The following is a 16637-nucleotide window of genomic DNA, read 5'->3' on the forward strand; positions in this document are numbered from 1 at the left end:
AAGTAAATTTATTATCAAAGTACATATACTGTATGTCTCCATATACTACCTTGAGATTCATTTTTACAGGCAATTACAGGAATATAAAGATCATCAGCAAGTTGTAAGAGTGGGGTCCCTCATCTCCAATCCTCTGTCTCTCAACACAGGTGCCTCTCATGGCTGTCTACAAAGTCCCTTCTTTACTCTCTGTATACCCATGACTGTGTCGCCACCCACAGCTCCAATCTGCTAATTAAATTTGCTGACGACACTACATTGAAAGGCCTTATCTCAAATAATAATGTGCTGACCTACAGGGAAGAAGTCATCTCTCTGGTGTCAAGAAAACAACCTCTTCCTCAACATCGCAAAAACAAAGGAGCTGGTTGTGGATGTCAAGAGGAATGGAGACAGGATCACCCCTATTGACGTCAATGGATCTGGGGTTGAGAGGGTGAACAGCTTTAAGTTCCTCAGCATCCACATCACCGAGGACCTCACGTGGTCTGTACATACCAGCTGTGTGGTGAAAAAGGCACAACAGTGCCTCTTTCACCTCAGATGGTTGAGGAAGTTTGGTATGGACCCCCAACCCCTAAGAACTTTTTGCAGGGGCACAATTGAGAGTATCCTGACTGGCTGCATCACTGCCTGGTATAGGAACTGTACCTCCCTTAATCACAGGACTCTGCAGAGAGTGGTGTGGAGAGCCCAGCATATCTGTAGATGTAAACTTTCCACTATTCAGGACATTTACAAAGACAGGTGTCTAAAAAGGGCCCGTAGGATCATTGGGGATGCAAGACATTCCAACGACAATCTATTCCAGCTGCTACCATCCAGGAAATAGTACCACAGCATAAAAGCCAGGACCAACAGGCTCCGGGACAGCTTCTTCCACCAGACCGTCAGACTGATTATCTCACACTGATTTATAATACTCTATATTACATTGACTGTTCTATTTATCATAAATTATTATAAATTACTATGATTGCACATAGCACATTTAGATGGAGATGTGACATAAAGATTTTTACTCCTCATGTATATGAAAGATGTAAGAAATAGTCAATTCAATTCAACAAAGGCTGAGAAGCAACTAGTGTGCAAAAGAAGACAAATTATGCAAATAATAAATAAGTAAATAAAAAGGTAAAAGAATAATGCTGAGAATAATACTTTATGGAAAAGAACAGCTATGTGCCACACCTAAGCAAAGGGCTATATATATAGTAGATTTCGGTTAATTGGACCGTTGGTTAATTGGGACAGCTGTTTATTTAGGCCAACTCTTAAAGAACAAAAACTAATAAGGAGAATAACTGGTATTCCCTTTGTTTATTTGGTGCACACTGCTGCTTAATTGTGATAGAAGACTGCTGCTGAACTATTTCTAACAAGTGTGTCAGTCAGGGGCACTGTGTTTCCCTTGCTTAGAGTGATTTTTGACACTGATAATTGGAAAGAAATAAGCAGTAAGACAATTCTGAACTATTTTACTGACTGCGATTTCAAGCATTCAGGATTGGAGATGCCAGAAACGACCAGGAGTGAAAATGAAAATGATCTTACTACTTCAAGTTAGGAACGATGAAGAATTTGGATGTATCAACAATCACCTGGAATGTTACAATGAAAATGAAAGTTTGAAGAATGCAGTCATCAAACCATTGTATAAAGGCAGTCCGTTATCTGCACTAGGTGTCTGTGCTGGCTTTGTTCACTTACAGTCAATCAAAGGAACATGGCAGCATACACTGGAGAAATTCATCCATCGATAATTATAAGAAACTAATACATAGTTTTATAATACTCTAACATTATTGATAGTGTTCTAGTTTGTTTTATATTTTATTTAAATACATAGTTTTTACTTAATTAAGTGGTAGTTTGGCTTTCTTATCCATTTTTAACTACTTCTATGAAACTTTGGCTAATTGCGGCAGCCGTTTAATTGTGCCAAAATATACTGGTCTCAATGTGTCCCAATTAACAGGAATTCACTATATATATATATGTTCTCACAGTACATGTGTATACACACACACACACACACACACACACACATACACACAGTCACACTCTGAATCAGGTTTATTAACACCAGCATGTGTTGTGAAATTTGTTAACTCGGGGTTTCACGATTCGCCGTTATTCAGTATGCCAAGAGCTTGGCCGAAGAGCTCAGCTTGCCCTCGGAAGGCTTAGATCTTGTGGTTCTAGAGATGGGCGGATCGAAGGTCAGTGTCCAGGCAGATCGGTGTGTTGTGGGAGTTGGAAGATCTATGGCTGTGTGCCCAGAGACCCAAGACCTTTGGGCACAGAACTTGGAAAAAGCGACACAACTGACTTTTAATATTGTAAGCCAGCGAGGTGTTTGTTATGTATCCCCTCGCTGTGAAATGGAGAGGGAGAGAGAGAGAGCTTGTGGTATGTTGAATGCCGGGTGAACAAGTAGTCTTTGGGGTTCCTGCAAATCTGCGCCTTTGCTGTTGCTTTGCTCATACTTGAGTGCTCAGTGGTGGGTGCTGAAGTATTTTTTTGCCGGTGGGGGGAGGGGGGAAATCATTGCTTGCTGCTGTTTATGCGTGGGGGGGGGAGGGAAGCTGGAGAGGGACTTTGGGGTTTTAACATTTAACTGTCATTCATTCTTTGGGCACCTCCTCTGTTTTCATTGATGGCTGCAAAGTAAAAGCATTTCAGAATGTATATTATATACATTTCTCCGACATTAAATGTACTTTTAAAACCTTTGAAACTTTGTAGACTAGTACCCAAAATGGAGCTGACAAAACACACAATCCTCTGCAGCTTCTTTCGGTCCCGTGCAGTAGACCTCTCCATACCAGACAGTGATGCAGCCTGTCAGAATGCTCTCCACGGTACATCTATAGAAGCTTTTGAGTGCATTTGTTGTCATACCAAATCTCTTCAAACTCCTAATGAAGTGTAGATGCTGTCTTGCCTTCTTTCTAACTGCATCAGTATGTTGGGACTAAATTAGGTCCTCAGAGATCTTGACACCTCGGAACTTGAAGCTGCTTGCTCTTTGCACTTCTGTATCCCTCTAAGAAGATTGGTATATTCACTGTATACATTTATATAGTTATTTAGAGACACAGCACAGTAAAATGGGCCTTTCTGGGACAACGAGCACGTGCTTCCCAATGACACCCATTTGATCAACTAAACTACTAACTCTTACACCTTTGGGATATGGGCAGAAATTGAACCATCTGGAGAGACCACGCTTGGTCTCAGAGAGAATGTACAAACTTATTACAGACAGTGGCGTAATTGAGCCAGGGCCGCTGGCATTCTAATAGTGTTACGCCAATGGCTATGCTACTGTGCTGATATAAACCTACAAACTCTTTATAAAGCTCAATCATAACGAATGGGGATTCTAGTTGTAGCAGAAGATGACAAAACAATAAAAGTTACAAAGAGAGAATATGCAAATATACTTGCAAGAGGTATCAAAGCAAACTTTTTTTTGTTATTTATGTTAGTGAAGAAAATGGTTGTCAATAAATTTTAGCAACATACAAGCTGATAACAATAATAACAAGTTAAAAATTCCAGACAGATATTATGGCAGATGGGTCAATTTGTTCATTTGTAAAAATATTTTAGGTACGACTGGTTCAGTAGGCTTTATGGAAAGAGCAGCAATAGTAGGGCAAAATGAAAGGGAAGGTAAGTTGTTTACATGTCTTACAAGAAGTTTAATTTATGTACCACACTCATTTAGTTTCTATGGGATTGAATTATAACATAAAATTATAAACTAACATGAAGCATACAACTGATACCTAACAACATGCACAAATGTGATGAGATTTTCCTTGGAGTACTCGCATGTACTTATCATTCCCATGGACAGAAGCACATTGTGCATGCAGCAATGATGTCAGTCTTCCTGAAACCCACAGTTGGTCGCTTTCCATGAAACTGAACCACATATGTGGATCACATTAAGAAAATCAGGTCTGAACTTCAGGGATGAGCTCTGCGCTTGTGCTATTTAAAGGGATCATCAATTAACTTCATCTTGTTTGGAGAGTCAATTGAAACAGAGCTCCTTTGAGTTGGATACACAGATGTTTGGAACAGTAAATTGGATAATTTTCAGGTTATGCACACGAGTGATATCCAGCAACATGCCTCAGCCCTTCAATGATCATTTAAAAATATATCTAATGTGAGGTGGAGACACAAACTACTAAAGATGCTGAAACCTGGAGCCACGGACAATTTGCTGGAGGAACTCAATGGATTGAGCAGCATCTGTTGGAGGAAAAGAGATGTCGATGTATCAGATTGAAACTCTGCATCAGAACTGAACATATGGTTATATGCTCACCCTGCTACATTAAGATTGTGTGAAAACCAGCCAACTTAAATGTTTACACATATCCATATAGTTTCGGTATAGAAATAGAAACATTTATTTCTTGCTGTGTTATAATGTTTTGCTTTATTAGCAGAATTATAGGCCTGTGTGAAAATAATCGAAAGCTCAGATGCCATCTATAAATTTGCAGATGATACCACTGTTGTTAGTAGAAACTCAGATGGTGATAAAGAGGTGTACAGGATTGAGGTAGATCAGTTAGGTGAGTGGTGTTGAATAACAGCCTCATACTCAGCATCAGGAATACCAAGGAATGCTTGTGGAATTGAATTGAATTAAATTGACTTTATTATAGTACTTATATTCTTCATATACATAAGAAGTAAAAATCTTTATGTTATGTCTCTGTCTAAATGTGCAATGTGCAATTATAGTAATTTATAATAAATATTATGTATTATGTACAACAGGATAGTCAATATAACATAGAGATACAGTTGCGTCAGCATGAATTAAGCAGTCTGATGGCCTGGTGCAAGAAGCTGTCCAGTAGCCTGTTGTTTCTGGCTTTAATGCTGTGGTACTGTGTCCTGGATGGTAGCAGTTGGAACAGTTTATGGTTGGGGTGACTGGGGTCTTCAATGATCCCTTGGGCCATTTTTACATGCTTATTTTTGTAAATGTCCTGAATAGTGGGAAGTTCACATCTACAGATGCACTGGGCTGTCTGCACCAATCTCTGCAGAATCCTGTGACTGAGGGAAGTACAGTTTCCATACCGGGCAGTGATGTAGCCAGTCAGGATGCTCTCAATTGTGCGTCTGTAGAAAGTTCTTAGAATTTGGGGGGGGGGGGGGGGGCGGCACACCAAACTTCTTCAACCATCCGAGGTGAAAGAGGTGCTGTTGTGCCTTTTTCACCACACAGCCAGTATGTAGAGACCATGTGAGAACTTCAGTGATGTTTTTGCCAAGGAACTTAAAGCTGTTCACCCTCTCGGCCCCAGACCCATTGATGTCTCCATTCTTCCTGTAGAGGAAGACTTTTGGACGAAGTGGTTAGAAGAAGAGATAACCATTCTCATTGATGGGTCAGTGGTGGAAAGGGTGAGCTGCTACAAGTTCCTTTACATTAACATATCAGAAGATACATCCTGCAGTCTTTGAAATCACAAAGAGAAATGCCAATGGTTCAACTCTGTTAGGAGTTTGACGAGATTTGATATGTCACCTAAGACTCATACATATTTCTATAAATACACTGTGGAGAGCACACAAACTGGATGCATCAGAGTCCAGGATATAGGCTCCAATGCATAGTATTGCAAGAAGCTGCAGAGTATTGTATATTCAGCCAGCTCCACCACAGGAACAACCCTCCTTTCATAGAGGACATCTTCAAGAGGAGATGCATCAAGAAGGTGGCATGCTTCACCTGGGATCATCAACATTCTGACATCCCCAGTTCTTGTTACTACCATCAGAGAGGAGGTACAGGAACCTGAAGATCATAAATCATCAAAGTCAGTGGTAATAAATCTGATTCTAAGTTAGGAAGTTACACAATGTATGTAGAGAGAGAAACCAAATGAATGTTTCTCTGTAAAATTGAAGATCATCCACCTGAAACATAAGCTATGATTTTCTCTCTATAGATGTTGCCTGCCCTGTTGAAATATTACAACTTTTCACATTTTCTATTCCAGACCAGTGTCTTTTTATCTGGAAATGATGAAGTATTTTACTTCGGGATCTCTTATTCAACTGAATGCTATTTTATTATCTAATTCAGACCTCACATGGTCCCTCTGCTATAACCTACCCTTGTTACAATAATTTAAGATGTGGCATTTCTATTCATTAACTGCTATTCAGCCCTCTGAGAACAGAGCAAAAAGGAAATCATGGAATGAAATTATTAACTATTAGGCTGTGTAATAAAATGTAACTAAATGTCTTCCTTTTTTTTATGACAGTAGCCAGAAAATGTACTTAAAAAGCTAATCTTATTTTAAATGAAATTTTGTGAATAATTCTGTAATGATAAGTCATACCTGCTTGGCTTTCACATTTATGTTGACGTGTGGCTTAGCTCATGTTGCTTCCAGAGATGACAGAAAGTACATGGTATAAATCAACATGTCTCTAATATAATATTTAATTTTGTTTATTACAATGAGGTTTAAAATTCTGTTTGCATATAGCTGTTTTATTTTCTGTGAAGAGTAGTTAGTCCTTTGGACAACAAAAAGTTCATAATTACTTAATTTATATCATTAGGTATAATTTTACTGAGGCAAAATATCAATCAAAACACAAAGGAGAAGACAATTAGTGACAGCATACTACTCTGGAATGATTAGTTGTATCCTTTCCTGGATGGTATGGTATCAAATTTTGCCAGTGTTCGTGTTCAGCAGAGTTTCATCTTAACTATTCCTTTGTCTTCTATTTGGTTATCCAGTTTCTGTTCTAAATGCACTTATGGAGCACGGGAATGGAAACCCAGATATCTTGATTTCCTGCCACCCTACTTAAATTAGCTGAGCCCTTGTTCAAAAGGGAACCTATTGGTGCAAAGGCAGATGTTTATTGGGATAGTGAGAAAATAAGAGATGGAATGGGACACTGAGGAAGTGGAAGAGAGTAAAAAATCACATAGACCTTGTTAGGGGTGAGATATCACAGAAGGCTGATGACTGTCTAGAGAATGAGGGGATATATTCCCCAGACAGCGGTGGTTCAGGGGTAGTGGAGATTTGGTGATAATAATGTAGTAAAGGGGGGAGGGTGGGTGAGGCTTGGGCCTAACGTCCTGTTCACCCAGGGAAAGTGCACACGCAATACATTGCCTCTTTCCCGGTGTAGTGATTGCTGCGTGGTCACTGTCTGGCTTGCTAGGCAGGAGGCCACTGCAAATGGCCTCTCCTACACTACTGTGTCCGTAGCACCACCTCCTCGTCAGTGCCCACCCCGTTTCCACCGAGCTTGCTACGTCATGGCGCAACCGAGTGTCCAGCGGTATAACCGGATGGATAGGCTGGACCCGTTAGCCTAGGTTGGCAGCCAGCCTAAGAGAAGGACAACTCTGACTCCAAACCCAGGCAGCTGGGGCTCGTCAGCCTTGTCAGGCCATCCACCTGGGAGAAGGACACTCTGACGTAACTCCTACGACCCGAGGACCTCGCTGTCACCGTCCCAGCTTGCTAGGCTATGGCAGATGAAACCCAGGTGTAAAGGGTGGGGACAGTACCGCGCACACTGCATTCCAGCTAAAAAAACCATTGCGCAGGCTGAAGGACACAACCACATCTATGACCATTCTCCCCGCTCGTTGCAGCTGGGTTTGCCTGTCCCGTGTTGGCCTCGTCAGCCACCAGCGAGCCTGCAGCAGATGTGGGCAGCACCCTTCCTAAATCTTTGTTCGTGAACCCAAGCCATGAATATAGTAAAGACCTTGGAGAATGCCTTGATATAACACTTCCCTCTGAGTAATACAGTGCAGTGAGGCTTGACATTTGAGATACTTGTATCCTGCTAACTGTAACTAATAAATTAGTTTGAGATTAAAGATCCAAACAACATATTTATAAATGTGAAGAAACAATGACATTTATAGATGTCAAACCATAGATGTTTTTTCCGTAGTACGGGGCTGCATTCATATAGACCTCCCAGAATATTCAGTTCTGAAATGAATATCAAGAGATAAGGTTAAAAATCCACTAATAACATAGTGCTTATTTATTACAAGAGATCAAAGTTAAATTTCTACCACTAGAGATTGAGTCATCTCTTTAATAATCTATACATGCATTACCCTGCTATGTTGTAATAAAGTGTATATGCTCTATTTTCAGTGTTGGCTCAAGAAAGTTCAGTTTTATACTTCTCATCCAACTCTAGAACCAAGATCACCCTGACCTCAGTGATTGACTTATAATATGCCAATATTCTAGAGTACGTACACTGTCATGTCCAGGATTGAAGTCACTGTCCTTCACCAAAGTGTACGAAAGGATGTCCTTACACTAACCATCCATGCAACCAAGGTCCATTACCAAAATACCTCTGCCAACAATTAAGATCCTGGAGAGCATGAATCACTTTCTATATCTGAGGCATGTACTTCATTTAGCCATCTGAGGAAAAGAGAGTTCTGTTGACTAAGATCTCAGATCCAATAGCAAACTTTTGGTCTATTGCACAATCCTGACATCTGCTATTTTTTATGCTTTGGAATATGAACTAATTGCAGATAAAGATCACTGATGTTCATTCCATGATCACTTCTAAGACTCTCAGTAGATTGAGTGAAAAGTCATCTACCAGGGCATGTTTCTGATTCTACTCAACAAATTCTAGTGGGTGGGCATGCTTGATGACTGAAACTTTGATAGAAGAACTCAATGCTGAGCTTTGGCATACAGTATCAAGAAATTTGAGGACAGAAAGTATCGTCCAAGAACATTCCGAAAATCTCCTTGCAGAACTGCCACACACCCATTGACTCACAAAGATCTCTGGCCACTAAAAATGCAGAAGGAGACATCAACCACCTTGAGTTTCTATAATGGGACATCATGGAAGCTATGAGCTTGCTGACAGCAGAAGGAGGGCACAAGCTATCCAACAACTCACCCAACCACCTGTCAATCAACACTCCTCCCACCCGTGTCAGTCCACTTCTTCCACATCAGATTCTTCAGCAGACTATTAAACCGACAGAACTGGAATGGAAGCAAGTCATCCTTGAAGCTGCATGGCAGCTTAAAAGGAAGAGAAGTTCAATATAGGACTATTGGCTCATTCAAGGAGAGTTTACGGTCTCAGAACACATTGAAAAATACTTAGTTCACAGTGGGATGTTAAAATTCCTATCAGCACAATGTTAATTTATTTAAAACAGCAATATTTTGACATTGCCCTTTAAGTTCCTTTTCCGGACCATTAATTCTCTCATTAACATATGCTGTTGATGTTTCTTCATGACCATCTCTGTGAGAAACAACACGCTCTCCTCTCTAGCACTTAAACTGTGGGTGTAATAAGAGCGGACAGCAGGACTCTGCACTTAGTTCCTTTCAAAATAACATTTGTACAGAAACACTTAGTACTTAATAGCAAGGCAGCTATTGCATACTGTGGCAAGGCAAACGCAGTTATCATTAAAATACAGAGATCATATTTGCTTTTGGAAACAACTACATTATGATCTTATTTTTTAGTTTGTAATCAAAATCCATTTATACATAACATAATTACCTCCTGTGTAGACCTTTTTTAATATTTTGGAAATGCAATTGTTGCTGAGCCTAAAAGAATTCTTGGAAGGAAAAGCTTATAGCAGTTAACTCATCCACATGATATGTACCTGGCATTTTTGTGCATCATCTTCCTCTCACCTGTGACTTCCAGGAAATTATTTATTTTATTTTCCTGTTTATCTCCTCTTGGAAAAACTGAAGAGCTCATTAAAACTTGCTATGCCACCCCATTGCAATTCATTCTTGGGTCTTCTTGAGCTTTATTGAATAGTGAAATATATTTCAAATATGCTGTATGTAAGCCAAATATTAAAGCTGACTTGGCTAATCAAATAATCCTAAATTTGTATCCTAAAATACATAACATATAGTGTTTTTATAGATCATCTAATCTCTTTCAATTTTTGCAAGTTATTGGGATACTTATAAAACTGAGTCTCTTTTAGATCTAAATATCTAAATACAACATACAGGAGGAAGATTGAAAATTTACCTGAGTAGTGTAATAAAACCAACTTCTTACTCAATGTCAATAAGACCAAGTTACGATTGTAGACTTCAGGAGAAGGAAACCAGAGGTCCATGAGCCAGTACTATTTAAAGGATCAGAGGTGGAGAGTGTCAATAACTTTAAATTCCTGGATGTCACTATCGCAGACGACCTGTCCTGAATTCATCATATAGATATGATTGCAAAGAAAGCATGGCAATGCCTCTACTTCCTCAGCAGGCCACAGAGATTCAGCATGTCATCAAAAACCTTGGCAAACTTCTATAGATGTGTGGTGGAAAGTGTACTGTCTGGCTGCATTTTGGCTTGGTGTGGGAACACCAATGCTTTTGAGTGGAAAATCCTACAAAATGTAATAGATTTGGCCCAGTACATCATGGGTAAAGCCCTCTCAACCTTTGAGCGTATCTACCTGAAACATTGCTGTAGAAAAGCAGCATCTATCATCAAAGATCCTCATCGCCCAGGCCATGCTCTTTCCTCGCTGCCATCAGGTAGAAGGTACAAGTGCCTCAGGACTTGCACCATCAGATTCAAGAAGAGTTGCTACTGCTCAACCAGCAGGCTCCTGAACAAAAGTGGCTAGCTACACGTACTCTGTTTCTGGTGTTCCCATAACCAATGGACTCTTTATCTTGTTATTTCACGCTCTTGTTATTTATTGCAATTTATTTGCATTTGCTTTTGCACAGTTGTTCATTGAACCTGTTTACAGTTCCAGTTCCAGAGATTTGTTAAGTATGCCCGCAGGATAAAGAACCTCAGGGTTGTACGTGGTGATGTGTATGTACTCTGATAATAAGTTTTACTTTGAACTTTTAAATATGTGTGATTAAATATGATTAAGATTTTGGAATGAACAAGTGCAATGGTCACCTTCTAGTTTGTTCAGTGTTTGCATGCAAGTCACTACCTATGAGTTGTAAAACTGACATGAGAGCTTAAATAGATATAGATGCCAAATGGAAAAGATATACAAAATTGTATTTGTGGTAGATTGGCCAAATCATTACAATTTCTGGCAATGATTACAATGAATTCAATAAAAACAACCTAATCAATCCTACTTAACCTAACTGATGATATTCCTGCAGCCGGCTGAAAAGGGAAAATTATCAGCTTCTACTGAATAAGCTACATTTGGACCATGCTGTGGTTGCAGAATTTTCTCTGAATCCCATATGAACACAAATATAACACAAAAATTTTTGACCAGTATTGTATTTTGGACAAAAATGTTTGATTTTCCACTTTATGTGTCCTATATACATTAATATATCACATCTTGTTCAAAACTTCCTAGATCTAGGACTGGCATGGTAGAGTTGTGGTTAGAACATAGAACATAGAATAGTACATCACATTACAGGCCCTTCAGCCCACAATGTTGTGCCAACCCTCAAACCCTGCCTCCCATATAACCCCCCACCTTAAATTCCTCCATATACCTGTGTAGTAGTCTCATAAACTTCACTAGTGCATCTGTCTCCACCACTGACTCAGGCAGTGGATTCCACGCACGAACCACTCTCTGAGTGAGAAACCTTCCTCTAATATCCCCCTTGAACTTCCCTCCCCTTACCTTAAAGCTATGTCCTCTTGTATTGAGCAGTGGTGCCCTGGGGAAGAGACACTGGCTGTCCACTATGTCTATTCCCCTTAATATCTTGTATAACTCTATCATGTCTCCTCTCATCCTCCTTCTCTCCAAAGAGTAAAGCCCTAGCTCCCTTAATCTCTGATCATAATCCATACTCTCTAAACCAATCAGCATCCCAGTAAATCTCCTCTGTACCCTTTCCAATGCTTCCACATCCTTCCTATACTGAGGTGACCAAAATTGGACACAGTACTCCAAGTGTGGCCTAACTAGAGATTTATAGAGCTGCATCATTACATCGCGTCTCTTAAACTCTATTCCTCAACTTATGAAAGCTAACACCCCATAAGCTTTCTTAATTACCCTATCTACCTGTGAGGCAACTTTCAGGAATCTATGGACATGTACCCCCAGATCCTTCTGCTCTTCCACACTACCAAGTATCCTGCCATTTACTTTGTACTCTGCCTTGGAGTTTGTCCTTCCAAAGTGTACCATCTCACACTTCTCTGGGTTGAACTCCATCTGCCACTTCTCAGCCCACTTCTGCATCCTATCAATGTCTCTCTGCAATCTTCGACAATCCTCTACACAATCTACAACACCACCAACCTTTGTGACATCCGCAAACTTGCCAACCCACCCTTCTACCCCCACATCCAGGTCGTTAATAAAAATCACAAAAAGTAGAGGTCCCAAAACAGATCCTTGTGGGACACCACGAGTCACAACCCTCCAATCTGATTGTACTCCCTCCACCATGACCCTCTGCCTTCTGCAGGCAAGCCAATTCTGAATCCACCTGGCCAAACTTCCCTGGATCCCATGCCTTCTGACTTTCTGAATAAGCCTACCGTGTGGAACCTTGTCAAATGCCTTGCTAAAATCCACGTAGATCACATCCACTCCACTACCCTCATCTATATGCCTGGTCACCTCCTCAAAGAACTCTATCAGGCTTGTTAGGCATGATCTGCCCTTCACAAAGCCATGCTGACTGTCCCTGATCAGACCATGATTCTCTAAATGTCCATAGATCCTATCTCTAAGAATCTTTTTCAACAGCTTTCCCACCACAGATGTAAGGCTCACTGGTCTATAACTACCTGGACTATCCTTACTACCTTTTTTGAACAAGGGGACAACATTCGCCTCCCTCCAATCCTCCGGTACCATTCTCATGGACAACGATGACATAAAGATCCTAGCCAGAGGTTCAGCAATCTCTTCCCTTGCCTCGTGGAGCAGCCTGGGGAATATTCCTTCAGTGTTAGCATAACACTTTACAGGCCCAGGATCACTAATCAGGGTTTGATACCCACCACTGATTGTAAGGAGTTCGTACATTCTCCCTGTGACCGTGTGGGTTTCCTCCCATATTCCAAAGACCTATGGTTAGGATTAGTGGATTGTGAGCATGTTACATGTTACATTGGTGCCACGTTACAATTAATCCTGATTTCATTTGACACTAGCAAAGCATTTCACTCTATGTTTCCATGTACGTGTGAGAAATGGATCTAATCTTTAAATATTTAATCTTAAATCCAATTATTAGTTCCTAAACTTGCTAGCATAAACAATGAATTGTTACGAACTGCTACTTACCTTTTGCCGTCAGATTTCTGAAAGGTCCGTAGACCTGTGAGCTATTCCTCTTCAGTTTAGTTTTGTTTATCTTTCTTTCTTTCTTTTATCTCTCTCTCTCTCTCTATCTATTTATCTATCTATCTATCTATCTATCTATCTATCTATCTATCACGTTAATTATTGCAATATTGTACTTTTTATGTCTTGTACACTACTGGTGCCACAAAACAAATTTCACAACAAACATGTATGTCAGTGATAATGAATAATTCAGAAATGTCACATCAATCTGACAGGCTGTGGATAGAGTGAATATGAGATTCGTGAATAAAAGCATTATTTATGATCTTAAGAATTCAGGAGGATCAATTATCCTATTAAAACTGGTATACCTTCCTGTGTGTAGAACTGTTTCTGTTTCTGTCAACTCATTCAGTAAATTCACCATTGTACTTTCCTTTTGAAAACTTACACTGGTTTCTCAGTATGTCAACTGAGTTGGGAAAAAATGAAATTGTTTCAATGCCAAGCACTGGAATTCTACACAGCACCCATTGTCAGCTCTTTTTCTTTTAAGATGCATTATTATTTTTTGCTCTAATTAAATCATCGGCACCCTAAGGCATAATTACATGAACTGCCCAGCCATTCATTCTTGCTATTTGTGGCATCCACCTGCGTGCTGGATAGAGTGGGCTAACCTTTCACCAGGGAGTTAACTAACAAGGCATGGTGAAGTCCAGGTGGCAAGTAACTTCAGTAGACAATGGCTCGGAATTCTTTGACATCTGTAGACTCATTAACGTTTCTCCAGATCAAACCACAGGAATGGTGGGCTTGGAGCTCAATATCAGAGAATAACATGCAAGCTTAGGATCAGGGTGTTTGCATGGGACCTCAACATGATAACATTTCCAAGATTAATCCAATGTGTGGCAATTCCTTAAATTTAACTTCTTATTCTATTGTATGCATTCACTATGACAATAACCATAGTGTCCTTCAGAACAGTGGCAATTTTAGTGCATGGGAGAGATCTAATGCAATTATTTTAGCAATCCAGTAAAGTTTAATAACTAAAATTCCCAGTGCATTAAGCAAATCGTTGCATGAAAATTTATACTGAAAATTCAAAATGTCTAATATTTCTCAATTGTTTCATATAATTTTAAATATCAAATGTCTTACCTTTCATAGTTAATCATTTACTAAGAAGTTCTTAGTGTATTGTAGAATCAATAACTCAGGATGTCTCTGTTTTCTAGAAAATTGCAATGTATCTGTTATTTTAATACAATTTTTATTCTACAAATTGAACTTCACATGCTATCGGAGGTCAGATACCTAAAACACCAATCTTGCAAAACTAAATACTGTTTACTACAGCTAGCATTTGTTGACTGAAGAAAGCTTTACAGGGGAATATATGTCATAGGTACAGCTGGAAGGTCGCTAACTAATTGAGCAAAATCAATTGCTGATAATTCTGCTGCACCTTCATTTGATAAACTGGAATCAAATCATGTAAATTACATGAAACTGAGGGACGAACCAAGCTGGTGTTTGTTTACTCGAGAGACCTTTACAGAGGTGCATGTGACATAGCTACAGCTGGAAGATTTGCCATATGAGCCTGCATGTTAATTGGAAAGAGATGCAACACTGACTGAGTGCTTTCAATGTGGCAGCAGTCACGGTGTTACAAGCTGAGAGGATTTATTTTACACCATGTGTTGTTTGTCCATCCATTTGGCTTGGGGATTAACAGGGTAAGCTTGCCTCAACAGTTGTTCTTAGTCTGGTACATTTCTCTCTTATCTGCTCCAAAGTTCTCTTGATAACTAAAGTTTCCTACCACCTTCTCTCACAAATTCGGCATCACTCTCCTTTATAGAGTGTGCTGTGGAGTGCCAAACATTTCATCAACACAGGAGCTTGCTATGAATATTTAATTTGGTCTGATCCAAGAGTATGTCTCAGAGTCAGTTACATGAGTCGGCTGGGCAGATATCTGGCTTGACAAAAACAAGAATGAAAAATCCATACTTTGGAAACATTGCAGAAAATGGCTGTGGATGAAATAGACTTGTTTTTGTGTGAACAGTTTTTATTCTTATTTTAGTGTGTTTGACTAGAGAGGCAGTGAATATCTCTGGGGGTTTTGGTTGTCAAAACACACTGTGCTTGTCCTCTGTCTCAATATGAGGGGTAATCTAAGATTGCGCACCACAGCGAGCATGATGTTTTGGAAATACTGAAAGTGACAATAGGTCGTTCCTTTTATATTACCGATATGTATTAGGCTTCTGTAGGCTGAGAGCAAACCTAATGTGGCGTGTGCATCACATGTCACTGGTTTATGTAAGGAGCTGGGATTCTTTAAAATGTTCATAACACCTATTACCCAGAATAGGTTTACATACATAATAAACCAGAAAACCTGACAGTCAGCTTAAAAGAAAACAGACAGATCCATCTAATATACATACATCTATTCTCTGAGACAAAAGAATAACAGTGCAATTTTTTGGGATACAATTCTCTAATTTAGGCTGTACCAACAGCACACACTTCCTCTGGGTCCATGGGTATGCTTTGGGGTGGAAGGATATAACGCAGGAAGGAAATGACCGGGGTGTGGAATTGGCATTTTTCCAATTTGCAGTACAGTTGGTTTCCGAGGAGACGCTGAAGGACTGATCGGGTGTGACAAACAAGGGCTTGGGGGTCCTTGGGGAAGATGAGGGTGTTGCCGAGGTAGATGAACACATATCTGTGTAGCGTGTCTCGGAGGATCCTTGGAAAATGACTGAACTGTTGGAAGGTCTGAAAGGCATCACCAAGTATTCGTAGTGGTCAGTCAGTGTTATGAACACTGTCTTCCACTCATTCCCTCAGAGGATGTGGCTCAGGTTGTCTGTACTTCGTATATCCAGTTTGGTAAAGAGCTGGGCCCTGCCGAGAGTTTCAAATGTGCTATCCATCAAGGGGAGAGGTATGCAGTTCTTAATGGTGATTTTGTTGAGTCAATGGCAGTGGATGCAGGGATGAAGAACCCTATCTTTCTTATTGAGAAAGAGGAATCCTGCACCCTCTGAGGGCTGGGGTGATTGAAGGAAGCCGTGCAGTGGCACTCTGGCAATGTAGTTGTTCATAGCTTGGGTCGCAGGTGGGGAGAGGGAGAGCAGAAGACTTCAGGGAGGGCTGGTGCCTGGGGGGAGGATGATTATGCTGTCGTGTGGTCTGTGAGCTGGCAGGTGACTGGCTCTTACTGAAAGCAATGGCTGAATCATGGTATTCCAGTGTCAGTTTGGTGAGTTCAAGGGTT

Source organism: Hypanus sabinus, chromosome 4 (genome assembly GCF_030144855.1).
Source record: "Hypanus sabinus isolate sHypSab1 chromosome 4, sHypSab1.hap1, whole genome shotgun sequence".
Classification (NCBI taxonomy): Eukaryota; Metazoa; Chordata; class Chondrichthyes; order Myliobatiformes; family Dasyatidae; genus Hypanus; species Hypanus sabinus.